The sequence below is a fragment of the Cryptomeria japonica genome, chromosome 10 (assembly GCF_030272615.1).
Source record: "Cryptomeria japonica chromosome 10, Sugi_1.0, whole genome shotgun sequence".
NCBI classification, from domain to species: domain Eukaryota; kingdom Viridiplantae; phylum Streptophyta; class Pinopsida; order Cupressales; family Cupressaceae; genus Cryptomeria; species Cryptomeria japonica.
Genome location: NC_081414.1, coordinates 845,479,936 through 845,507,743, shown reverse-complemented (window position 1 = coordinate 845,507,743; position 27,808 = coordinate 845,479,936).

Here is a 27,808-nt window from a genome sequence, read left to right as displayed (position 1 = left end):
CATATCTTTATCATCTGTTAGTGAAAATCCATCAAGCTACTTAATGTATACTTCTTCCTCAAGCTCACCATTCAAAAATGCACATTTAACATCCATTTGATAAACCTTATAGTTCTTATAAGTTGCATAGGCAAGAAATAGTCTAACAACTTCTATTCTAGCTACAGGTGCAAATGTCTCACCATAATTAATTCCTTCCATTTGAGAATATCCTTTACAAACCAATCTAGCCTTGTTTCTTACAACTTGACCATCCTCATTTATGTTATTCCTAAAAACTCATTTAGTTCCAATAACATTCTTATTTTTAGGTCGTGAAACTAAAGACCAAGTCTCATTTTTTTCTATATGATCTTGTATGTGGGAAAAGTGGGTCGATAGAACTTAATATGTGAAAAATGGAGCTCTATGGAGCTTTGTTCACACACCCACAGGACTTCTTGGTGCAAGCTATGGAGTTATGAAGCATAACTCAGCTTCCCAAGGATGGTTCCATGGTTCTCTATCTTGCACGGTCCCTCAAACCAATGCTTTTTCTCTCAGATCACTGAGCAAAATGGTTTAGGGATGGCAAATGCAAGAACGAGGGATGGTTTTGTTGATTTTAATATGAGATTCATCCTAAGCTATGCATGATTCTAGAAATGCAATAAACTAACTATAAGATGACAAGGTTAGTATAAATACTATCCTAACATGATATATTAGTCTATGATTTAAGCTAATGATAAAGAAAGTACTCTAAACATGCATATTTAGACTATTTCCTATTGAAAAGAGAGGCTAAATGATGAGCATATATGAAATGTGAAAGATTGAATGTATTTGAGCATAAGTATGATACTACAAACTTGGATCCTTAAAATGGAGGGATGAGAGCTCTATTTATAGCAAAAATAGGGCAATGGATGGTCAGGATTGAAAGAGTTGATCAAGGGTTGAGTTTGAAAGTTGGGAATCCATGTTTGCAATTTGCACCAATGAAATGATGACAAATGTCAACATAGGGTTGGGTTGAGAGAAGGGGTTGGAGGCATTAAATGCCTGAGAAGACCTTATGGTTATCTAGAGGTAAGGGTTAGGCTTAAGTTAGGCTTACCCATTGGATTAAGAGTTAATCCAAGGATAAACCCTTGTGCAAATGATTAAGAAATAATAATGGTCAAAGCAATGAATGCTTGATGAGACCCTTGGGTTGGATGAAGGTTAAGTTAGGCAAAAAGTCTCTAACCATGTAAGAGGGTTGAATTAACCATTAATGGTTTGGGAGACTTTGGAAAATTAAGTGGTTGAAGACTTGAAGCCTTTAATGGTTATCAAAGACTTTAAGGGTTTGAGAAGTGACTTCCCTTTGCTTAGGGATGTGACAAAGTTTAGAAGAAGGGTTAGGCTAATTAGAAGTGATTAGAAGAGTCTAGAAGGGATTAGAAATAGGTTTTAGGATGCAGGTGGGAGATGTAGGAAAATGCAAGTGGATGGAGGGATAATAGGATTTAATTGAAATAAAGTTGATTTAATTCAATTTGGTTGTAATTTGGGGAAATTAAATAAATTAGATTTATTCAATTTAGGATAACTATTTAATTAAATTTGAATTTAATTAAAAGTGGATAGGGGGGATTTAATTGAATAAAATGATTTATTCATTAAATGGGTATAGTGAATTTAATTGAGTAATTTACTTAATTAAATAGAGGAATGTGGGTAATTTAATTAAATTGGATTTAATTAAATAGAGAAATGATAATAAAATATTCATTTAGGAATATGGTCATTTTTATACGTCCACAGATCTAATTCATTTTCCATAGCCTTTAACCAATATTTATCCTTACAAGATTCAATAACAGTTGTCAGTTCAACTTGAGAAATAAGACACACTTCTTAATTTGCCAGTTTTCTTCTTTTCATAACTCCCTTGTTCCTATTTCCAATAATTTGATCTTCAGAATGATTTAATCTTACATACTTTGGTGTCTTTTGAACTTTAGGTTCACTGCTCTGATCATCAGTCACAGTTGAATTTTTTGATTGTGTCAGTGTAACTATTTTAGCTTCTTGTACCAGTTGAGGCATTATCGGATCATCATTTCCATTGGTAGTTCACTAATGAATACTAAGAGGGGGGTGAATTAGTATAACAAAAAATACTGAACTCAAACACTTTAACAGTCTAGCAGTAAACCAGTATAATAGTTTAACTAACAAACCGGTTAATACAAATGCAAACCAAACAACAAGTAAGACATTCACTTACAGAAGCACAATCACCATAACAAAAGAGATTTTGACATGGAAACCCAAATGGGAAAAACCACGATGAGATGAAACGCACAAGTAACTATCTACAGAATAGTAACCAGACCGGTTAAGGTCATACAATGTTCTTTACGAGAAAAGATCCTGTTAGGAATCTCAATCTCTGCTAGGAGATAAGTCTGATTAAAGACTACCTTGTGAGAGGATTTTAGATCCATAGATGTGAATCACCTTGATAGAAGATGTTAAGGGTTTCTGACTTGTCAAAGATGTGAGTAATCAACATGTGAATGATCTATCAAATGGCACACTCTACTTGGTTAGATCCATGGTAGCTCATTGCTAATGCATTTTAGAATGACTTTAGTTTTGAGTAAATCCACACTCTGTTATAGCACATAGACTTGATCTTCTCTCTTAAGATTGGATATACAAGAACTCATCAACCACCAAAAATCTCTAACAACTACACATGCTAAAACCCTAAACATGATGTCCTTAAAAGGAATCTAATTTTATGTTGGTCCAATAGGATTACATTGCAAGTTCCTAGGTTCATTGCATCCAGACACATTTTATAACATGACACAAAATCATCGTCAAAGTGTCGGTGGATGGTAACTCATCACAAAAATATACCGGTTGGTAACTCATCATAGAGTATTACTAGTTTATACAACTTTACCGATTACCAATTGGTAACTCAGAGTAATATCAGTTTAATTATTAAACAAATTATCAGTTTGACAAAAATGAAGATTGGGAAAAATATATTTGTCTCTTTTAGTTCCTTTGCTCCGTTCCACTTGAGATCCTCGAACTGCTTGAGGTTTTCATGCCGCTTGAGATCTTCATGCCGCTTGAGATTGGTAGAAACTTTTTGCAAAATACCGATAGTTTAAAGACTACAGCATAATACTGGTTTGGAACAGATACTGGTTGAGCATAATTCATACACTCAAAAAGTGATCTCATAGAAAGTGTATGTCCATCAATGAAAATCACAACATAATCATCAAAAATGCCAACAATCTCCCCTTTGGCATTGATGGAAACACTTAGGAAAACATTTTGACATCTAAGTGTTTTACAAAAAAAATGCCATAATAAAAAAATAGTCCCCCTAAGCATATACACTATCCCTTTGCAGAAAATACAGTGTATACTACTTCCTTACAGAGATAAACAAGAGAGTATATATAGCATGCATCAAAAAAATTAAATACCAGAATACTTCTCCCCCTTTGCCAACAATGACAAAACACAGCTAAGTAACCCTTGTTTTGATTAGCTGAATAAATGTTTATGACAATAAAGAGTGAAACTTGTCAAAAACATATTTAAAGTCCTGCATAAATTGCTTCATGGATAAGGACCATGACTCAAGTAATGAGGTAGCAACCTCACTCTCTGTTTTTATCTGGTATACTTGTTCCTCCATGGCATCCAAGGTACTCATCTCTTGAGTAACCATCAAGGCATCCAGATTGAGATAGCATTTATGAAGTATTTGCAGTCTTGGTAGTAGAACTAGTTGTAGTTCCTACAAATCCCTGGTCTAGTTGCTGATCTCCAAATCAATTCTTGCAACCTAAAGTTGAAATCGGTGAATGGTTTGCCCATAAGCAGTAAAGGAATCATATGGCATCTTGAAGGTGCTTATGAATTTCTGCAAATTAGTTTGCAGTTTGTCTTTCTGAGAAAGCACATCATCACATAATAGATGGGGTTTACATATCCTACTAAGGAGTAATTTCCCCTCATCCATTGCATCTCTGATGTCCTTATGTGCTATCTGCAGATCAAACTGAAGCTCATGTAACTTTTTCACCAAGGCAGTGTTCAAAGCCTTTTGATGCTCCTTCTTGGCATTCGCTTTAGCAACCTCTTCTAGGCTTTGTACCTTGTCCTCCACAACTGTGCATAAGAGTTTCAGTTGGGCCAGAGAGGAATCGGTACTAGGGAGGTTGGTACCGGGTATCAAACCGATAAGAGTGTCCATCGCAACTTGTATTGCATCTTGCTCCTTCTTCCTCCTTGTCACCTCTAGGCATTCTTGAGCAAGCTTAATGCTTTGCAGCAACTCCAATTCATTTGCAAATTGGAGGTCAATGGGACTGGTAATGTCATTCGGTTTGGCTTGACTACCAGTTGCCTTTGGGGTCTCCACTTGAGTGCTTTGTTCCACTCCCTCCTTCTCTTTATCCGTTAGCTTATCCTCTTCTGCCTTCTTTTTCTCGGCTTCCTCTGTCTTCCTTTTCTCTTCTTCCTTCTCCTCTTCTTTCCACTTCTCTTTGTCTTCAACCTTATTCTTCTTCTCCTCTTCCTACTTCTTCTCCTCTTCCTCTTCCTTCTCCTCTTCTTGTTTGTACTTCTCCTCTTCCTTTCTTTTCTCGTCATCCTTTTTCTTCTCCTTTTCCTATTTCTTTTCTTCTTCCTTCCATTTCTCTTCTTCTTTCTTTTCTGCTTCCTTCTTCTTCTTCTCTTCCTCTTGTCTATTATTCTCCTCTTCTTTTCTCTTATCCTCTTCCTATTTCCTTTTTTCTTCTTCCTATTGCTTCTTCTCTTCCTCTGCCTGTTTTTCTTATCCTGCCACTTTTGTTGAAGTACCTAGAGTAATATCTTCATCGTTCAAGGCGTCAACATCGATGGGTTCCATTTGATTGATTTCACTATCATACGCTTCATCCGGTTGATTGATTTATGGTTCTTGCTCAGCTTTCCTATTGGCTTCTGCCACTTGGTGAAACTTTAGAGCGGATTGAGCAAGGGAGTGGGTATATTTTACCACTTCTAGGACTTTTCCTTCTAGCAATAGAAGTCTCCTTCTTCTCATGAAGAAGAGGCCCTTATATCTTTCCACCACTTCATAAAGTTGATTTAGGCACATTAGGAAAGTATTGTGCAAATACTTCCTGTCTTATTTCCTGTTCCTTCTCTATGGAAATACGACATTTGTTATCTAAAGAATTATATAAAGAATCAGGTATCTCAGATTTAATTTTTGATGGCCACCAGTCATTAATACCTAAATAATTAATGACTTCTTGTCCAACTTCTTCCTTTTCATCGTCATTAAAATCATAAAAGCACTCTTTCAAATCACCAAGCACTTTTCTTCTAATATTCTTAATAGTTCTTTGATAATGTGTCAAAGGTTTGTAGGAGGAAATATCAATATTTACCAGTATAGATGTCATCGGTTCATTCTTTGTCTTTTTCCTTGTTTTCCTAGTCTTCTTAGGTTGTTCTTCAGACACAGTGTCCTCTGAGTCTGGTGTGTTGTCTTTTGTCTTCCGCTTTCTCTCAAAGAATTTGGCGGGTGTAGCTTCTAGTTTCTTCTTTGTTGGTGACTGCTTGGTCACTTTGGGACTTACTGTAGTAACCAGTGTCGATACTGAAGGCACTACCTTTCCCTTCTTTACTGACGGTTCTTCAACTGGTGTAACCCTTTCCAAATAGGTGTTGGTTCTCTTTAACTTTGGATCAAGGGGCACAACGAGTAGGGTAGAGGCATACCCATCTAGCATGTCATACATTACCTCATATCCCATGGGTTCCACTTCTTTCTATCTAGGCTCAACCACCTCCATTATGCACTCATCAACTTTGATGGTGAAGCGTATGTCATCTTCATATTTCTTGACAATATCACCTGATATTCTCACTCTTTAGCTCATTTTGCATCTGAAATAATAAGAGTATTTATTTAGAACTTCTGGATAACTAGTTCCAACCACTTGAAGGCTTTCCTTGATTTTCTTTGTAACCAATTGGTCGGTAGACCATTGAATATCTCCAACTCCTGGGAAGTAACCTTGGAAGTAGAAGAACAACCCAACCAATAGTTGTTGAGACTTAAATCTCAAGGTATTATCCTATTTAATAGACTTCAGGTTCACTAGAAGTTGCCTTTGCATACAGGTACATAAATCAAATGATGCATCTTCCATGATCATCCTGTAGGCAACATTTACTGCTGTAGCAGAGACAGAGTTGATCCTGCTAGCATAAAATGTCTGGTAACCTATTACCATGCAGGCATATTTGTCCAGATCATCCTTGATGGGATTGATGGTCATTCCTCGTTGGTTGCTCACAGAACTGGTGAGCTTGGTCATTTCCATCTTGCTGATCTTTCTTAGGGATGGCACTTCATCGACATTATAGAAATTGGTGACCGCCTGAATTGCTTCCAGTGTGATGTCATGCGTCTACTCTAAGTACATTTTATCACTGTGCACTCTGCTCAGAATGATGCGGATGTGATCATCTAAAAATCTCTTCAAGGAAATAGACTACATTGTGAAGCTTCTTCTTTTCCAATAGATTGAATTCTGGTTTGATCTTCCTGTCCTTTCTGCAGAATAAGATTAACTGAGAATGGATCATCAGAGATCCTAGGTCTTAAATTTTATTATCAATATAGTCTGAAATACCTTCCTCCACTATAACACCAATGGGTATTTGAGATTGGACCTAAGAAATGAAGAACACAAGATTAGGATGGACATAATGACACTTCAGACATTATTCCTTCCTCATCTTTCATCCGTCCAAGAACAGATCAACCGAGCCACATACTTATCTACTACACAAGAGGGAAGCACTCTAGATGGCTTAATATCATTATTGGCTAATATTCAAGTGCAAAATTCTTTAATGGATAGTGTAAAGGATGCCCTCTCTATCGCTCTCACCGAAGCATGGACAAAGTATAAATCCATTTTTGACCAGTTGCCACCACCAATGGTAACTAAATTTTGATGTTTTTCAAAAAGGGGGAGTGATATAGTATTCAAAGCATCAAAGTATAGTATCAAACAAAAAGAGTGTAGTATATAGGGGAAGTATACTGAGCAGAGTAAGAAGAGTACCCAAGAGCAATGAACCGAGTAGTGAACAGAACAGTAAGCAAAGAACAAGTGCAACACACAGAACATTGATCAGAAGTTTTATACAGTATATCGATAAGGGGAGTATATCTGGATTTATTATTTCATTGACTATTGTATATACTATTAGTATAGTCAAATTTTGAAAGTATATAGATTATTGAGCTATAACTTTGAAAGTAGTTTTTTGTCAAACATCTCAACTAATGTCAAAAGGGGAGATTGTTACTACTTATCAAGTTGCCATTAGTTTTATGTTCAAATTTATTCTATATACTCTAGTCGGTTATCTCTACCGAGATATTCAGTTGGTATGCATAGTCTAGTAGGTTATAGAAGAAAGTAGTCTCAGAGTGTAGTATACATCGAGCTTTCTATCGAGTATCATTACATGTCTACCGAGCAGCAAAGATGACACACCAAGTGAAACATGTTACCAGATTCATTGAACCTGGACATACATATGAAAATGTGTTACAAGATCGAGGCACATAGAACCATTATCACATTGGAAACTGTACTTAAAGATTGTGTATGATTTTGAGGTCATCTAACCAATGAAATATTTTGCATAGTTATTCATTCAATAAAACATGTTTGTAAGATCGAAGTAATGAATGGATCACCGACATAAGAGATTTGTTTATACAACATGGATTAAGATCAGATATATACATGTAGCATGACAGAAAGGAAGATATAGAAATATATGAAGCAAGGCATGTGAAAGCACTAAGTGTTATGACTATTATAGAGACACAGAGATCACCGAGAAGGATATCAAAGAATAGTCAGAGAACAGAGTAAACAAAACGGTTTACCAAGTTACTATATGGGTTACTGAGGTATGCTATAAGCAAGGTAATCTTATTCTAAGCACATAGAATCTGCTATAACATTCCAGATGTAAAGTTGCAGATATTTGTAATGATTTTATTGTAATATTTTGAAGTTGTAAGAGAAACCTTTAACAGGGTAAAAGACTCTAATCAGGTCTATAAATTGTAAAGCCTCTAACCAAGTGCAACATTTAGATTAAGTGTTGTAAAATCCTTTAGCAAGGTAGATCTAACAGATCTTGATACTCCTAATAGGGTAAGGTATCAGAAATAGCTAAACATGTAGCTCTAGCCAAGCAACCTTTATTATTATAGTAGTGAAGTTGTGGGTACCATCCCCACCACAGTTTTTCTATCTAACCAAGAGTTTCTATGTAACCAAAATATATGTGTTATGGAGTGAATCATGTATGATTGTTATCTATTTGTTTTAGCTTTATATTATGTCAACTGCACTATTCGGTTTATGAATAATAGTAAAGTTAGTGTTGGAGAAAAGTTTTGAAGTACTGATTCACCCCTCCCCTCTCAGTACATTAGCTTTCCATATTGGGCCTAACAATGTAAACTTGCTTAAAGGCTTAAATCCACATTTAAATAACTCTTTTGTGCTTGAGAGGAAAGGGTACACTCGCCTAGGTCTTGTGAAGCCTGAAGTGGAGAGGGATTTGGTCTCCGACCATCCATGTTCATTGGCCAAGGCTGATTGGATTTCCTAAGGAGTTGGCAAGTCTTTGGGTTTTCCAATCTGTGGTTTTGGGCACCAACAGGTTGAAGAACATTATACAAGATCTTATTGATAGAGGTGACATTGAGATCAAGGGACACTCATCCAATCAAGAACATAAAATGTTTAAAGAACCATTCCCAAAACATGACAAGGGAAAACCCAAATCCATAGATGAGCAGACTAACTATACAAAAGCCTCCTATAACTATGATTCAACTGTTAATCACATTTCGATGGAAAATTATGTCTCTACCATTATCATAAAGGACAAAGCACCTGAAAATTTTGTCAAAAGACCCAAAGTTGTCCTAAAAGGCACTGGACCTTCTTCTGAATCTTCCTCTGAATGTAATATGGCAACTCGTTGAGGTAAGGTCACTTTGCAAGGTGCTCCAGCTAAAACCACTGCTTCCTCAACAACTAAACCTAAGTATGACTCGGTATAATAGTTAGGGAGGATGCCCATGCTTATCTCCATTCTTGAGATTTTATGTATATCCCCTGCACATAAAATTATCCTTTACAAAACTTTGAGAGACACTTCTGTCCCCAGTGATCTGAATGTGGACTAGTTTCAAGCCATGGTGGGATACCTTTCCGTTCCACACTCCCTTACATTCACAGAAGTTGGCGATGCCTTTGTAAGCCAACCACATAATGTACATTTACTTATTGAAGCCTTCCTACACAAGCATCAAATAAAATGAGTCCTGATAGATGGAGGAGCTGGTCTCAATATATGTACTTTGAACACAATAATACAATTAGGATATTCAGATAGAATTGTGAATGCTACAAACAAAATTACCATCAAGGCATATAATGATGAAGAGCATTCATCCAAACGCATAGTCACCTTACCTCTTAGAGTTGGACCGGTTACAAAGGATGTGGTTTGTCAAGTCCTTGATCTAGATCTCACATACAACATACTCTTGGGATGCCCATGGATTCATGAGATGAGTGTAGTCCTATCTACATATCATTGATATATCAAGTTTCCACACAATGGATTTGAAGTGACTGTCAAAGCTGACCCAAACCCATTCATATATTGCAACAATCTGTGACCTAGATCAGAAATAACAATCCCAGTCAATCAAGAAGTTGTTCCATCTTTAGCATATGTTGATCTAGAATCCTTGAAAGCTTATACATCAAAGAAAGCATAGCTAAAAGAAAAATTCAACGTTAAAGACATGGGATGTGGTGAGTATATCTTTCATGTTGATCAACTCCCACTATATCCTAAGGTATTCAGTCAACAGGAACAATATACAAACAATTTTCAATGTCAAGGAATTGGGTGTGAACCACCTAGTATTGTGGCTACTAAGTCTAAATGCAAATCTCCTCTAGTGGTGCAAGCAACTCTTGATATCAATAGTCCTAAGAGTGGTTCCAGTAAAGAATCTATTGAGCATATCGCCAGCCCTCTTGAGAACTCACATAGCCTTACCATTTCATCCACTCATTCCATTTCCACTCCTCTCCTAGACTTGGATCAACAAGAATCACAAAAGTCCTTACTAATTGGGGATCAAAAATCAAGATTTGAAAAGAAAAATCTAAAAGTGAAAAATGAAGAAAAGGCCTTTAGTCCAAATCAAAATCAAAAGCTATTGAACTCTGCAAAAATCAAAGTCAAGGATAAAAATCCTACGAAAGAAAAAGAAAAAGAGTTGATCTCCCCTAATATCAAAATAACTGAGGGAAAAAGTTCTACAGTTTTAAGTCAAAAGGCATACTTGTTGATCCTAAGTCTCCATCATGCTATGATACTTTCACCTCTTTTCACAATCATAAGCCTTCATCATTCATCCACTTGTTCCACACATCCATTCCCTTTTGGTGAATATCATGGACCTTTAATGGAACTTCTTCGAGGGACATTGTTATCAGGGATGCCCAAAATTCTTTAAGTGACATGCATATGGGCAAACGTAGTCCACACGCTAGTAATTCTATCTCAATTTCTTTATCAAGGAAGACAGTCACTTGAGCTACACATCATTCAGTTAAGGAGCATTGCAGCTACAATCACAAGGTAAAGCCTCAAACATTTGAGGTAGGTGGCTTAGTTCTCAAATAAAATCCTAAAAATCAGCAAGACAGAGAGAAGAAGGGCAAGTTCGTACCAAATTGGCTTGGTCCTTACATCATTATAGCAGCCTATGGATCTAGTGCATATCAAATCTCAACTACAGAGGGCGCACCTTTAGAGGATCCTATCAACAACATGCACCTTCGTGGGTTTTACACATAACTCTTTCGAGTATCCTAATTCAAAAATACAAAAAGAAATAAAAAGATTCCAAAAATACAAAAACAAATCATAGACATAAAAAATCATTACTTGGTGAAAACCTAGCAAATAGGCGCCTTGTGACACAAAAAAAAATTTGGAAAACAAAAAAATGTTTCGTCCAACGTTGAAACCCACTTCGGTGGTGCCCTGGGCAAGTACCATCGTGAAAACTAGGTTACTGGTGCCATGTGTAGAGACATTGCTCCTCCCTCCTTCAGGACTTAATTTCATCCTTTCACTTTGCACACACTCATAGCCTATCCATCCATAATAAACTTACCCATTCCCATCATGGCTTATTATTGATCTTCCTAAGATTGGTTAGTCATTCATAATAATCCTTCATTTTCTCCCCTTTCCATCCATAATAAATCAACTCTTATCTGTGGCTAAGGAAAATCCCAAGTCTAGTGATGGGTGTGGAACTAAGAGCATCACATGATCCAAGGAGTACAGTTTCTTCCAGTTTTTCTCCAATCTATGCGCGCACAATCCGCAATAAAGAAGAACTTGCATCATATATCAACAATAAAGTTATGTCTTCTTTGCAATAAAGTATTAGTTTCATGGATTCAGTCAGTTTCAGATGAGACACAACAACAACAATGGGATTCAACAAATCAAATCTTTCAACAGACTCAAACAACATTATGGTTCAGTGCTATCTATCCTTTTGTGAAAGTAAACATTGTGACCACAATCAAACTAGACTTATACAAGTGACAAGAGACACTAAAGTTGAGGACTACAATGGATGTTGGTGTCAAGTCTTGGTTTTCTTTTGATTTTATCTTTCTAGTGACATGTCTTTTAGCTTTTCTAGGATGTCTTTGACTAGAAATTTTATCTCCAGGATGTCTTTGAATAGAAAGGTGAGGATGGGGTATTGTCACCTATTTTCTTTGTTGTTTGTGGATTGTCTCTTAGTAATACTATGACTTGTCCAAGGATATGAGGACACTTTGAGTCTAGTGTGAACTAGGGAATTCCTTGTTTGCAACTATTTGATCTCCATGTAAATGGGTACAATGACTTTCTGAGTCGAACATATATCTCGATTGTCATAACCTATTTGCCATAATAAAGCTCACTGACGATAATGCACAAGAATCTCTTTCACTTATATCTTCTATCTTTCATCCCCCTTTCTTGATTGACCTCCATAGTCCTTCCCGAGTCCATGTAGCCTGCTATCACATGATTGACTATAATGACACACTAAAAATATCTACATTTCATGTAACTTGCACCTGCATTACTACATATTAATCATTTTATACATACATATAGATATCAAAATTACATCATATCCTACACACAACACATATTAGCAAATTTTACATTTTCATCATGTAAATAGTTATTTGCATTATCATATTTATCTGCATTTTGTACATTCGCATTCACATTTGCATAACATATTAAAAACATAAAATAACAACAAAAAATATATTGCATTTCATGTACATATTTGCATCCATATCACATGCATCACATAGAAACATACATCACATAGGTACACATGCATATAGCTACTGCAAGGATGAATCATCTCAGATATATATATCAAAATCATAAGTGTCATGATACAATGATGTCAAATACATATGGCTACAATCACCCGAAGGTGTCATCATACAAAATGGTAAAAAATTTATACATAGGGAGCCCTCTAAGGCAATGGTGAACTCCCTCCCTTGGAGCCAGCTAGCCTTGATGGAGTCTGAGCCCTAGAAGGACCCACCCCAGGATCATCTCTTCTGCCCCCTCTATTTAGTGGTGGTGGAGGACCCATGACCCCGCTACTAGACACCTGTCTCTTGTCTCTCCCTCTAGTGGTCGTCGTGGTCCATGATGGTCTCCGAAAGCTCCTAGCTCGCTGATCTGGTGGCACCACTCCATAGTACAACTATCTCCACTAGGTTGTCTCCTCCCCTACCCACAGAACATAGGCATATTCAGCCCTTGTGTCCTTTGTTACCTGCCTCCCTTCCCTTAGTGTTGTCTCAGCCTCTGTATAGGGCTAAATAGCCTAATCCCTCGCCCGCTCAGTGTCCCTCAACTATCTCTTGAGTCTAGTTGTCTCCCTCTTAAGATTTTGGATCTCATCTACCTATCCGTGGGAGATCTCCCTCAAGGATAGTAACTCATCCTCCTCCTCTCCCACCTCACCCTATCCCTGTGGCTGCTCCAGTCCTTATCCCTGTCTAGGAGCCTGTACCTATCTGGGAACCTGTACTGCTGGCACCTGTAATGATAATCCACCTTTGCCCCTCACTACATGAGCCTGTTGAGCCTATCTCTCCTCTCTAACCTCTCTCCTTAGAACCACTCTCCTCTCTACCACTGTGTCCCACCTCCATCATTGGCCTCTACCTCCACCATCTCCATTATCATCTCCATCACCTCCACCATCTCCATATATCGGTTCCCTTGGATCCGTCAATCGTGGAAATGGATGCTCTCCCCAATATGCAGTGTACTCTGCATCCATGCTCGCATCCTCTTAATCTACCCATATATCCCAAGGAAAGGGAACCATCTCTACCATTTGTGTCATAGCCTGATCATAAGAAAGCAATGGCCCCAAATGCACCTGATCCCTCACAGTGTGTGCATACATCCCTGACCCACGTGGCATCCATTGTATCCTACTAAGCTACCTGACCACCCTATCTACCAACTGCCTCTCAATAACATATGATGTCCGACACATCAAATACCTACTCCAGAATACATATGGTAGTTCCACTACATTGTCCTCCCACTCCTCATAGTCCTGGTACAACCTCCATACCACATTGTCTATCTCGTCAATCACTTGGTTCCAATACTCCAGTCTCCCAATTCATGGCTGAGATGTAATAATATCATATAAGTGAACATAGCTATGCCCATGTCCCCTGCCTCTAAAATATATCAGTCATGTAACCAGCAGATGCTCATATGCCCATACCTGCAACAATGTCACCCTGCATCCCAATCATGTTGTCCCATGAAAACTTGGTGTGCTCAATCACCAATGTCTCCAGATTCCTCCCCCATCCCATAGCCAACCCTCATGTTTCTCTATTCGGACAGAGGAATCCACTAATAACTCCTTGATGGGGTTTACCTAGCTTGCTCAACACTTCACCTAGATGGTGTTGCTCAATTCCACCAACTCACCAGGCCTAGTTTGTCTCTAGAGCTCCAAGTCCTTCTCAATCTCTTCTAGGGCTTGATTATTGACCTTTATAAGGTGTATGCTTTAGGTGTTTTAGTTAGGAACCCTACCAATTCCTAGTGCTTCTCAGGTTCTCAATTATGGCTTCTTGGCCACAACTCGTCAAACTAACCTCCTTCTATTATGAGATGATGCAAAGGTGTAGAGAGATCTTCTAACATGTTTTTAGTGCATTTGGGGTCCATTAGTGGTTTGCAACCTTGAGGTTTCTTACCGATTTCAAAATCTTGCCTAGAAAAGGGCTACAAGGAATGAGCTCCACTTAGTCCTCCAAAACTGGTTTTCTAGGGCTTGAGGGAAAATGATTCAAGGGACCCCCAAAAAAGTTTGGTTTTTCTTCAATAATTCACCCATCTCTAAAGTATTTTTGTGGTTTTAGGCCCTGATCTGACCGTACAATGTGTGAACCCCAAAATGAGGGTTTATAAGGCCTTTAACTAGCAATGAATGAACAACTTTGGGTTTTGATGTCAAATGAATTTTTCAAGGCTCCTCCCTGCATAGAAAAGTCTACCCCAACTCCATGGAACCCTCCAAACTCTGAAATAGTGATCTTTCACTCACCCCTGTACTTCACACCACTTTTTCACCTTATTTTCTCTAGTTGGGTTGCTCCTGGACTCACCTAGAATAAGGGGGCAGTCATGTTTAAACACTTCTCCAGCACTTGAACCTACATATGTATAATGTACAAGAGGTTTCCATCCATGTCCCAACTAGCCGTGATGGTAGCATGTGTGATACTCATGGGACAACCATATTTACAAGAAAATTGCTATTTACAAGCCAAAACTGGTTGTTTACAAAGTTGAACAAGAAAACAACTATGTACAATAATTATTGTTGGTTAATAGATTTGTCTCCTTCTTGAAATTTTAATAATTATCTTCTTAAGAAAAATGTGACTCTGTTTTACCCTTTAGAAAGAAACAAAAATACCGACAATTGGAAGAATTAATGATAATTCAACCTTTGCATTAGAGGGCAGCTCCTCATATGATTTACAATGAATTAACTATACAATTGATATTTTAATAACACTTTTAAGCAAAAATTATTGAAAAGGCTTCAACATTTATCCATCCACACAAATAAACGCATAAATTTTCCTAAGAAATTGCTTAAAGAAGAGTTCACAAACTATGATTAACATATGTTTACTGCATACATTCGAAACAAAATGGAAACTCAACATGAGAAACTAGCAGCTTAATAGAGAATCTCTCATGCCTCATGGGGCAAGGGCGATCAAGCAGATTAACAACATGTGAGTCATCAAACAATCTATAATAAATATGAACCAAAAAGAAATGCAGAGATAACTGATTATCAAATTAAAGTATGCCCACATAACAACCTAAGAAGAGTTATGAATCTCAGAATGCACAGATTCAAATATGTCTCAACATTCCATTAATAATCAGTCATTTCTTCATTTTCCACAATTCATATCAAAAACTCTTCTATTGTTTCTGTTGGATTTTGCCAAGATCAAGAAGTCATTGAAATGTACATGAAAGAGACATAATATGGGATAAGAATAAACTGTATTCTCATCAATAGAAAATGATCAATGATTGTTCAATAGTTGTTACATACAATGTAGATGAGCCTGCTTATATAGGCAAGGCTAGGGATATGTATGAGCACACAAATATGACATGTGGCTCAATAAGAAACAAGGGTAGGTAGGAAATAGGTGTGGGTAGGTAGGAGAAATAATATAATATTCCACATGAGGTGGATCACCCACCGAAGGTGGAATTATCACTCCACAATAAGTGGATATGATAGTGTAATAACAAGATCAACACCATAAGAGGTGGAATTTCTCCTACACACACTATCCCAATGTGGCACAAACACCCAAGTGTCTCATATCCAAACTACTATGAAATGCATTATCCTAAGTAAACTTAAGAAAGTGTAATAATATCCATGATGAATAATTATTTACACCAACACCCCCCCTTAAGTGCAACTTAGGGGAATGCACTTAAGTCTACAATGCAACTAAGCAATGCAAGATGGGTCCCGGCTACGAGGCCATGTTAGGTACCCATGCACAAATGCAAATGCATGCAAACCAATGCAATGAAATCTCTCACAAAGTGGGGAAAGAGAGAAAAACCCAATGGGAAAAAACCCTCCCCCAAAAGAGAGATGAAAGCTATACAAGAGAACTCTCAAAGAAGTATGTGAGGAAGAAAACCCCATGTGAGGAAAAGGTCCCCCCCATACGAGAGAAGAAGAGAAGTCAAACTGTGATCATCCCTCAATGAAGAATCTGCACCAAAGATAGAAGCTCGATGTATGAAGAAACTGCTCCACGAACGTCGAACAACATTCCTCCCCTTAGGAAGAAACAAAACCAAAGGTGTATCCATGAAGTGTCCCCAATCATGAAGGGAAGAGGTATGAAGAAAACTCATGATGAAAGGAATCTCTGAAAACTGCTCAAGTGTCCCCATGTCGATGCTAAAAGATACCCCTTCCAAAGATGGTAAACTGTGCCATACTGCTGAAAAAGGAACTCCAACATCTAGTGAAGATGGATGTAGAACAATGTCCAAAGACTCATGTGTCTCCTCAAAGCATAAAGAGACCTCCTCCAACTGCTGTACATAAGTATCCACAATCATGTCAACCTCGAAAGAATGATCATGTAGAGAATGAACAAGAGGGTCAGAGTGTGCCCTCGCAACAATCGAAGAAGGATCATCTTCATCAAAGAGAAGATGTATGTCATCAATGATGTCTCCCAAATCTGCAATGTAGGATTCCACAAACAAACCTGCAATATCTGTCATGTAATCATCCCATGAATCTGAAGCTGGAAGACAATGTATATCCTGCTGCACTGAATCACATGAAGGCAAAACTGTCGCACTATCTGAATCATCAGGTACAATAGGTGATGTGATATCAAAATGAGAAGATGGAATACAAGACTCAAGAACTGGGTTACATGTGAGAATCCCCAAATTCAAGTGTCCAAAGTTCTCCTCAAAATCTGAATCATCACAATAAGTGTGATCAACATGTGTAGAATCATCAAATGTGAAATCATCATCATCAACAAAATCTGAAAAGGAGTATAACCGAGATGCATGATCAACCACCCCAGTCGCAATGATAGCTCTAGTCTCCATGTCTCTAATAAAAACTGAGTCAGGTGTGAACTCCACAACTTTCTTAGTTGCGCCATGTGTGATTTGATAGATAGAAAGGAGATTGTTTGTCAAGTGGGGTACACACAACACATCATTGAAGGAGTTATCCCCAATGTCAATAGATCCTTTCCCAATCACATCCATGTATGTATGATTGCCCATCAAAATCTGAGGCATGGTGCAAGGCTCAAATGTAGAGAACATAGATTGTGAAGATGCCATATGATGAGAAGCCCCTGAATCTAGAAGCCATCTCTCTGAAGTATGATTTGTTGTAGCACATAGAGCTTGTCCTTTTCTTGTTCCAAAAGAGTGAGTTTTTCCACTTGTAGAAGCCATGAATGCTTGCCCTTTTCCTTTTGAATGTGAGGAAGTGGAAGTTGATGAATCATCCTTTTTGTAGACTTTAGGCAAATCAATGTTATGCTTTTTGATGATATGTGTGAGCTCATCAATCTTCTTAGTATGGCAACGATGCTCATCATGACCAATCTTTTTGCAATAAGCACAAGTAGGTCTCTCTCTCTTTGGTGAATTATCTTTCTTGGAAGAAGATGAATCTCCTTGTTGTGGAGAAGATGATGCTTTTTCCTTAGGCTTTGATTGCCATTTCTTCTTGTTTGAGTTGTCCTTTCCTTGATTTCCTTTGTTTCCTTGATTTGCCACCAATGCTTGAGACTTAGAAGAAGTCTTAAGAATGCCCATGCTTATCAACTTAGTTTGTTCCATCATCAACATTTCATTGAAAGCATCAAATGTAGGCATTTTGTAGCTTGAACCCATTGTCATCCTATGAGTTTGGAAACTAGAAACAAATGCTGCATATTCTTGTGGAAGCTTGCCTATAAAGTTCTTGGGATCTAACATGGTGAGATCACTATCAATTTGATATCCCCTAATCTCATCAACTTGACCATACAAGTCTTGAAACTTTTGCCAAGCATCCTTGATTAGAGTGCATTTCTCAATATGAAATATGAGATCCTTTGATACATACTTTCTTAAGGTACCAATTGCCATGATATTTTTAGTGAGCCAATCTAAGTGACCAACTGGATCAGCCTTAGGATCAGCTGGAACAACAATAGTTCCATCAATGTAATGAGTGAGTCCTTTTTCCATAAGTTTACTCCATGCATCAATTTTCCAAGTAGCATAGTTATGTGGAGTTAAGAGAGGAAACTTAGTAGAACTCATAGCAGAAAAAAGGAAAGAACACAAGAGCACAAAAGCACAAGAGACACCCCCCAAATTCAATCAATCAAAGTACCCCCCTAAAAGTGATGATTTTGGCACTTTATACTTAGTGCGATTACAATGAGCCACTTGCAAATCAAGGCAAAGTGGGCTTATGATGCAAATTTTACAACTTCTCAAAATGAGATACAAGAGACTTCAATCAATAGTGCAATGAATCTAACTGAGATTCAAGCAAATATACAAGTACCAAGAGAGCCAAAAATGGCCTAGATCTGAAAGTACAATTTCTACTTACAATGACATCAATCTGATAGCATCATGTGAAAGTAGACGAAAAAATACGCACTTTCAAAAAAAACGGCACCTGAAAAGGAGGTCGGATGACCCCAAACGAAGCCTCTGAAGTTGCAAAAACTGGGATTACTCAGGGACAGTCACCAAAAACTGCATTTTCTGAAAAATCCGTGCATCAAAATCAAAAAATTCTTTCACCACTGCGGAGAGCACGAAATTCTAGCCCATTTCAAAAAAAATTGCACCCAAAAAGGAGCAAAAATGAGCAAGTTATGGCCATTTGAAGTTGAACTGCAAAATCAAAAATGCAAATGAGAGGGGGTCAAAAAATTTTCAAACCCTGCTGATGTGGCGCTGACGTCAGCAAAACACTATCTTAAATTTGACGGCCGTATGACCGTCGCCAAAACTTCGCTGCTTGGCTGACTGGGCGTCCGTACCGTACGGATAGACTGCGTGGCAAGTTTGCTGTACGTTCCGTACTGTACGGAGTTGTTGACGTGTCAAGGTGACGTGGCTGCTGATGTGGCAGTCCGTACTGCTGACCGTGTGTACGGTAAGATCTGCGTGTCTCTGTACAGAAGAGATGATAGGGCAAATACGTGGCAGATTGTGCGTACGGACGACTGTGTAGGGAAATCCGCGTGGCTCGCTGACTGGACTGTCCGCGTGGCGGTGTCGTGCGGGCGGAACCGGAGCGTGGCGCGAGCGATCTTCGGCGGAGCGGAGCGTCGGACGGGGGAAGCGGCGCTGCAGCGGAGCAGGAACGAGAGCGGAGCCCGAAGCAGAGAGTGTACGAGGGTACGGTGCTGCGGGGGTGGCGCAGCCGGAGCGGTGCGGTGGAGACGGGAGCTCTGCCGGAGACCTGGGTGGCGCCGAGCTGCAGGGACGCGGAGGTGGCGCCGGCGGGAACACGGCGCTGCAGTGTCTGCCGGAATACGATCTGCGGACCTGCGCGGGACAGTCTGCCGCACGGGTACGGGTGGCGGCTTGGAAGGTACGTCGTGCGCAGACAGGGACAGTACGGTGGCGCAAGGTACCTGCACGGGGGGGGTCTGCGGACCCCCCAAAAACTAAAATTTTTGTTTTTTTTTTTTTGCTTTTCAATTTGTTTTTGATCTTTTTCGAATTTTTTTTCAATTTTTTTTTGATTTTTTTTTTATTTGCTTTTTGATTTTTCAATTTTTTTCGATTTTTTCAAAAAATTTTGATTTTTTTTTTTGAATTTTTTTTGACAAATAATTTCGGAAAAAATGAAATTTTTTTTGAAAAATATATATAAAATTCGAAAAATCCGTACGATTAGCAAAATTGGGGAAAAAAATTTTCCTCACCAAAATAGGCCAACTTTATAACCAAAATTCATGGAAACGGCCTTCCGGACGCAATGGCGAGGTCGGATCTGGTCTAGGACGCCTCCAAATGACGATGCTCCTCAGATCTGCCTCTTGACGTCACAATAATGCCTCTTCAAGACGAATCAATGAAGCTCCAATAGCTCTGATACCATGTTGGATTTTGCCAAGATCAAGAAGTCATTGAAATGTACATGAAAGAGACATAATATGGGATAAGAATAAACTGTATTCTCATCAATAGAAAATGATCAATGATTGTTCAATAGTTGTTACATACAATGTAGATGAGCCTGCTTATATAGGCAAGGCTAGGGATATGTATGAGCACACAAATATGACATGTGGCTCAATAAGAAACAAGGGTAGGTAGGAAATAGGTGTGGGTAGGTAGGAGAAATAATATAATATTCCACATGAGGTGGATCACCCACCGAAGGTGGAATTATCACTCCACAATAAGTGGATATGATAGTGTAATAACAAGATCAACACCATAAGAGGTGGAATTTCTCCTACACACACTATCCCAATGTGGCACAAACACCCAAGTGTCTCATATCCAAACTACTATGAAATGCATTATCCTAAGTAAACTTAAGAAAGTGTAATAATATCCATGATGAATAATTATTTACACCAACAGTTTCTAAAATGACAGTTTCAGAACCTATTCAAAAGCAAGCTTTTCAGCTTAAATAGCCACCAAGCCATAGTTTTTACATAATTAACAAATAACATTTACTTTCACTTCAGTGAAAGAAACCATTCAAATGACACAAGAGAAAGCTAAACTAGTATCCATTGAAAGGCCAACATTTCATTGTAGCATAACTAAGCATCTACCACAACTGAGGAAGTTACGGGCTTGTCCTATTTTGCCGCGGATCCTCACCATTCTAGGTGTGCGGTCGAAAAGTTGAGGATAACTTGGAAATAGGGTAGGCCAATGTGTATGATCCTTTGCTTCCACACTTCCTTGTCCATATTCACTAGCATGACCTTTGCTTTGTGAACCTCCAAGTGATCCAAATAGACAATGAGCATTGATTCAGTCCTTGCTGCTTTCAAAAAGTCATCGATATTCAAAGATTTTGTGGTCTGAATGGAATGAACTCTATCTTGAAAGACTTTAATCATGCCTACAACTTCCTCAATCACTTTAGCTCCCTCCTTCATGAATTGGATATCAATACATTTAAGGTCCTTCTGTATAGTTTCAATCCAATCAGTCAGTTCCTTGACTAGCTCAGTGAATTCTTCATGGCCTTGCTCGATGATTGAGTTGCGCCATTCCACATTTTTCTTTAACACATATAGCACATTATCATTTAGGTTCTCTACTGGTTTCTTAGCTAAGAACTTTATCACTCCATACTTCTGAACATCATTCATTTGTGCAAGAACCGCTACCCACTTAACCCTTTCCTTTTCCCAGGCGACTGTCTCCAGCTCAAGTTATTTACTCACAATTTCTGCATCTTTATAAACCTTGACTAGATTAGTAATATATTCTGATCCTTGTTGAATTAATAGATCCAACCATTTGTTGAACATCTCTATCACTACCCTATTCCTTTGAACTTGATCAAGCATCTTCTGGTTTGCTGGAGACTTAGGGTCAAATGACACTGGTATCTGTGACAATGGTTGAGGATTTGGATTATGAATACCATTGATATACTCTACCATCTGTCTGACTATTTGTTTCATTTCTCTCTTGTCTTTTTCATCTTTCTAAGTCCTGGAGATTATCCTCTTTGTAGAAGATTCCAAATGTTTTACATCCATGGCCCTTGATGCAATGCCAAAATCTATTTTCTCTATAGTAAAATCTTCCTCCGTAGCCTTATCTGCATCTCTCCCAAGAATGGGCTAGGCCACTTCAGATGTCCAATGTCCTATTGTGTATCCACATCAAGCATTGCTTGTGTTTTGAGCTTTTTGGGCTTTAATGCTTTTCCTAAGCATTTACTAACCATGTCCTGCAATGGGATGGTGATCGGCACTACACTCCTTTTCTTTCCAATGGCGGCTTCTAGCCATCTTGGAGCATTGGTAGATCCTTTAGGTGGTAGGGTGAGCTATGTATCTAGGGAAGTAACAATCACTAGGGTATTCATGGGATTCTATTGATTTCCTACTCCATTTGTATCCACTTCTTGTATCCCAGGTTCACTTTCATCCTATGGGTCCATTATTTGTTTAGGCTCTTCACTGGGGTCTAAATCCACCATGACCTATTGTAGAATAGGCTCTCTACTGTTCTTCTTGCTTCTTGATTGGGTTGCTCGGGCAGCTATAAGATTGGATGGCGACCTTCCTGACCTTGTTGGTTGTATTTTCTCTACAACGGGCTTTGAGACACCTACAATTTTAGTAATTTTATTAGTGGGAAAAATAGGAGATTGAACCAGGATGTGTGAATCACTTCTTGATTCATGTGGGGACATGGAAGCACCCTCCTTGAATTTCAGTTTCCTCAACCATCTCTTTGTTCTCCTAATAACATTGAAGGTCCTTGTTTGAATGCTATCATCTTTTTTTTTGTTCCAGTCAATCTCTGGAATCAGTTTCCCTTCAATCTCAGTGTCGAGCTCAAGGTCTAGGACATCTTCCTCTGTATCTTCCAATACACCTAATGTATTAATTGGGAGCCTCAAGAAAGCTATCTTCTGCAAAGTGAATCTTTACCACAGCCTCTTTCTCACTTCATGCTCATCCTTGCAATTTTGCCAATAATATTCTATCTGGGGTTCATGGTAGAAATGATTGTCTATTCTAAGGTTCTCCCTTGCATAACCTTTGCTGTCAAATGTTCGCTTAACTACATATGGCTGCAGATTCATCCTTTTGAACTCCAATGCCAGATTCAAAGCATCTAATATCGATTTGCAACTTTAATACCCAAGCTCAATGGGAAAAACCACTCTAAATTCTCCCTTTGCCCCTAGTCTTTTATCTATATGGGCTAGTTGCCTGCTCACCTTTGTAAGTACAAAGCTATCAAAGGCGTACCTAGGCAATTTGAATGGTTGGTCTTCAAAACCACCTACCCATAGGTAAGTAAACCATGGAAACTGGATAAAGAAGCTTTCATAAATACTCATAAAATTCATAGCCTTTGTGGACATTCTCTTGTTGGCATCACCCTGGAGTTAAAAGGCCAGTCTTCCCACAAAGACTCCATTCCATTTGTCAATTTGTTCAAAATATCTTTGTTATCGCAGAAAAGGGTAAAAATCATAAACCCTCATTCCATCAATCCAAGGTTCATTGGGTAATCTAGGCAAATCCTTTGTGTAGGCTAAAATATAAAACAGGTTAGAAGACATGTAAAACCCACTCATACCCACAAAGTAGCTTGGCCCTTCGTGAAGCATCTTCGCAATTACTTGAGACCAATCCAGAAATGTGTCACCAGATAGAACCACTTGGATGAAAAAGTACATCCAATCTTCCCAATAGAAGGAATGTGAATTCCCTTTTAATTTGTTTAAAAGCACAACAATGTCCCACACCTCAGTGATGAGGTGTTCTCTGGTTAAGGGTTTGGGTAGTCGTGATCCTCCTTTTTGAACCCTCAAGAGCTAATTTCTTGCAATTACACTTTTGTATTTGCTCTTCTTCTCTGAGAAATAGGCGTATGAATTTCCAATGGTCCAATTCTCATACTCCTCTTTATGCGAAATACCCATTGTCGCCATCACCGTTTCCTATTAATAAGCACTAACACTTCACCATCACTACTTCGGATACATCTCTTCTCAGAATCATATATTTTCATACAAGCCAACACTAAATCTAGACACAATGTGGCTAATGGAAATGCAACAACTTCCACAAGACCACTCTTCACTATCCTGAGGATTCTTAGTCCTTTCAAGGAAATTCCCCAAATCTGCATGAACTAATGAAGTGTTTTCCATTTTCGGCAAGATACTCACTAAACATGAGGTTCAGTCAAGCTTTGGCAGCACAGGCCTCATTTTAACTATCTATTCCCTTAACTAAGAAATTCTAGCAACAATATAGTATGCTACCCCAACAATTTTTTCAGATCTTCCCCTTGTCCATACTGATAAATCTTCAGTGCACAAAGAAACACAACATAGGAGAAGACAACTGAACTTACCCGGTAACACCAGGAAAACTAGAAATTCTTCCAGAGAACAGAGCTAAATTTACCTTCAACACCTCCAATTAATTGAATTAATTAAGTGTGACCTTCCTAAATATGGAAATAAACTCATACATCTTCCTTTAACCAGATGGGAAAATATCAATAGGGCTGCACACGCTTCATCATGATTTACTCAAGCATGCAAAGTAATGGTGAAATGATAGACTTGACACCTTCTTAATTACCCATCACTTCCGGACAAGAAATTTGATATTTTCATGATTACTTTCCACATTTAGAATTTCAAAAAGCCGAATAAGGGAATATTCCTTCTTCTCACGCTACTTTTATTTCCACCACAAAGCTTTTTGGATTAGTTTGAAAAGAACTTATGAACCTTGCACCACTTGAAGATGAGGTTCAATGGTTCAAGTTCATTCAAGTAATAAAACAGTAACGGTCAGCACATAAACAACACCAGAAATTAGCGACAAAGAAAAGGAATAATTAAAGTGAACCTTGAACCTCTTGAACCACTTGAAATTTGGTTCAATGTTCAAGACCGCATATCAAATTAACATAAAAAGAAAGACTCGCGCTCATCATATAACAATACATTACCATGACCCATTAAAAAGGCATTTTTGAACCTTGAACCCTTGAACCACTTGAACATGAGGTTCAATGGGTTCAAAACTTCAATGACCGAAAACCAAGTAAACACGTTTGAAATTTTGGTGACAAAGACTAGAACAACAGACTTTTTCTTTTTTTAATTACACTTTGAACCTTGAACCCTTTGAACCTTTTAAAAAAAGGTTCAATGGTTCAAGTACGAAGAGAAAAAATGACCCGATGGGAACAAAAGCCACAAAAAGATAACCTACAAATTGGAATATATTTTTTAAAAAGGAAAACTTATGGGTGGACTACGATCGGCTCTAATGGGGGACTAGAACTGTGAAGGAACTAGAAATGAACTTCAGAATCTCTGGTTTCGCATGCCAAACTTTATTCAAAGATAAAAATTAACTAAACTGAAAAGACACACAAACACAAAAATAACTATAAACTATGTACAAAACTGCGAGGGACTCTCATTTATAGTTGATACAATTTCAGATCTTGACCATAGTAGGTCAAAGGAAGAACAGTACCATTCAAATATGCAAGTTTAAAATAATTTGGTCCCTTTACCTCATCAATCAGGAATGGTCCCTTCCAAAGCGACTCGAACTTAGCATGTGCTCCCTTAGGTTCTCTTCTTCTATCCCAGAGCAGTACCTGATCACCTTGCATGAACTTTCAAGGCCTTGTTCACTTGTCAAATATTCTTTTTACCCTCATTTGATGTTTTGCTATCCGGTCCACTAGTCTATCCCTCTCTTCATCAATCTTTGTTAGGTGCATGATTCACTTTTCCAAAGAACTCTCGAAGTAAGTGTCTTCAATCACTATTTGTAACTTGGTGGCTACTAGCTTTAGAGGAAATGCTACTTGAGCACCAACACCATAGACCAGTTCAAATGGAGACATCCCAATTGCCCTCTTTGGCAATGTACAGTCGACCCAAATAGCTTAATATAGCTTCTTATGCCAATCCTTAAAATTATCTTTCACTAATTTCTTCATGATATTAATGAGGTTTTTGTTACAAGATTCAACTTGGCCATTTCCATAAGGATAATAATTAGATGAATGAGCAAGAGAGATTCCATGATCATAGCAAAACAAAGAGATTTTAGTGGAGGAAAAATTTGTAGCGTTGTCTGCCACAATTTTTAAGGGGACTCCAAAATGAACTAAAATGTTCTCCTTCAGAAAATTACAAACAATCTCTTAGGTTATCTTTCATACCGAAATGGCCTCGACCCATTTAGTAAAATAATCTATAGCTGTCAAAATATGGGTATGACCAGCACTTGAGGTTGGTGTCAAGGGACCAATAAAATACAGACCCCACTGTTTGAAAGGTTCATCCACAATCATGGGTCTGTGGTAATGCTACAAGCTGAGGTTTACCAGTGAACAACTTACATTTTTCACACCTGGCCACCCATGTATATGCATCCTTGAACATTACTAGCCAATAATAATAGTTCCTCAAGATCTTATAAGTAGTTACTGTTGAAGAAAAGTGACCCCAATAGGCTTCGTCGAGGAATGTTTTCAAAAGAGACTCCTGCAATGATTTATCAACACATTTTAGAAAGGTCCCATCTAATCCCCTTTTATATAGTACATCATTAATTATGATGTACTTAGTAGCTTTCAGTCTCAGGTTCCTCTTTTCCTTCGCAGAAAGGTGTTCTGGACAATCTCCATATTTCAAGAAATAAGCTACAACTGCAAACCAGGAATCTTGTAGAGCAACAAATAAAACTAAAGGCAATTCCTTTGTCACTTCCTCCTTACCTTCAATGATTAGCCTGTACAAACCTTGCCCCCTCACCAACTTTGTGGGTCGAATGTCTAAATCAAACTCCTGAATTTTTGATACACAAGAAGCTCTTTCATTGATTCCTATGTCTTGTTGCATTAGAATGCTCTTGACAGCTGAATGAGGTACATAAACCATAGTGTGAGAATGGAGAATATAGTACCTGAACTATTTCATTGCCTTTACGACCACATATGCTTTCTTTTCCATTATTGAGTATTTAATTTCATGCTTTTTCAAAGGTACACTCATGAATGCTATAGGGACCTCATCATTATTATCATTCTTTTCTAGCAAAACCCCTGACATAGTGTGCTCTAATGCATAGCAGTAGATGATAAAATATTTATTAAAATTAGGATTAACCAAGATAGGTGTCTGACCAATTGCATATTTTATTGAGGTAAACACCTTCTTCCCCTCCTCGCTCCATTTGAAAGATTGTTTCTCACTCATCAAGTTCACGATATATCTGGTAGTCTCAGCAAAGTCTGGAATGAACCTCTGAAGAAAATTCACCTGCCCGAAAAAGGATCTGACAACATTCTTGTTTGACAGCAAAGTTAATTGTTGAATTTCTCTTACCCTTTCAGGATCTATTTTAAGCCCTTCTATGGAGACAATATGACCGAGCAACTTACCCTCTGTGACTCCAAACACTAATTTCTTGAGGTTCAAGGATACCCCATGCTCACGACATCTCTGCAACACTCATTTCAGGTCTCAAATGTGATGTTTTCTACTTTTTGAGAACACTATAAAATCATCCAAATATACAACAATTATCTTATCCTTTAAGTGGCCAAAAGACAAATCCATGGCCCGCTAAAACGTTGCTCCTGCATTGATCAAACCAAAAGGCATCCGGTTATATGAAAATGTACCCCATGGAGTAATAAAGGCAGTTTTGTGTTGACCATTTTCTTGAACACTAATCTGATTATATCCAAAAAATCCATCTAACAT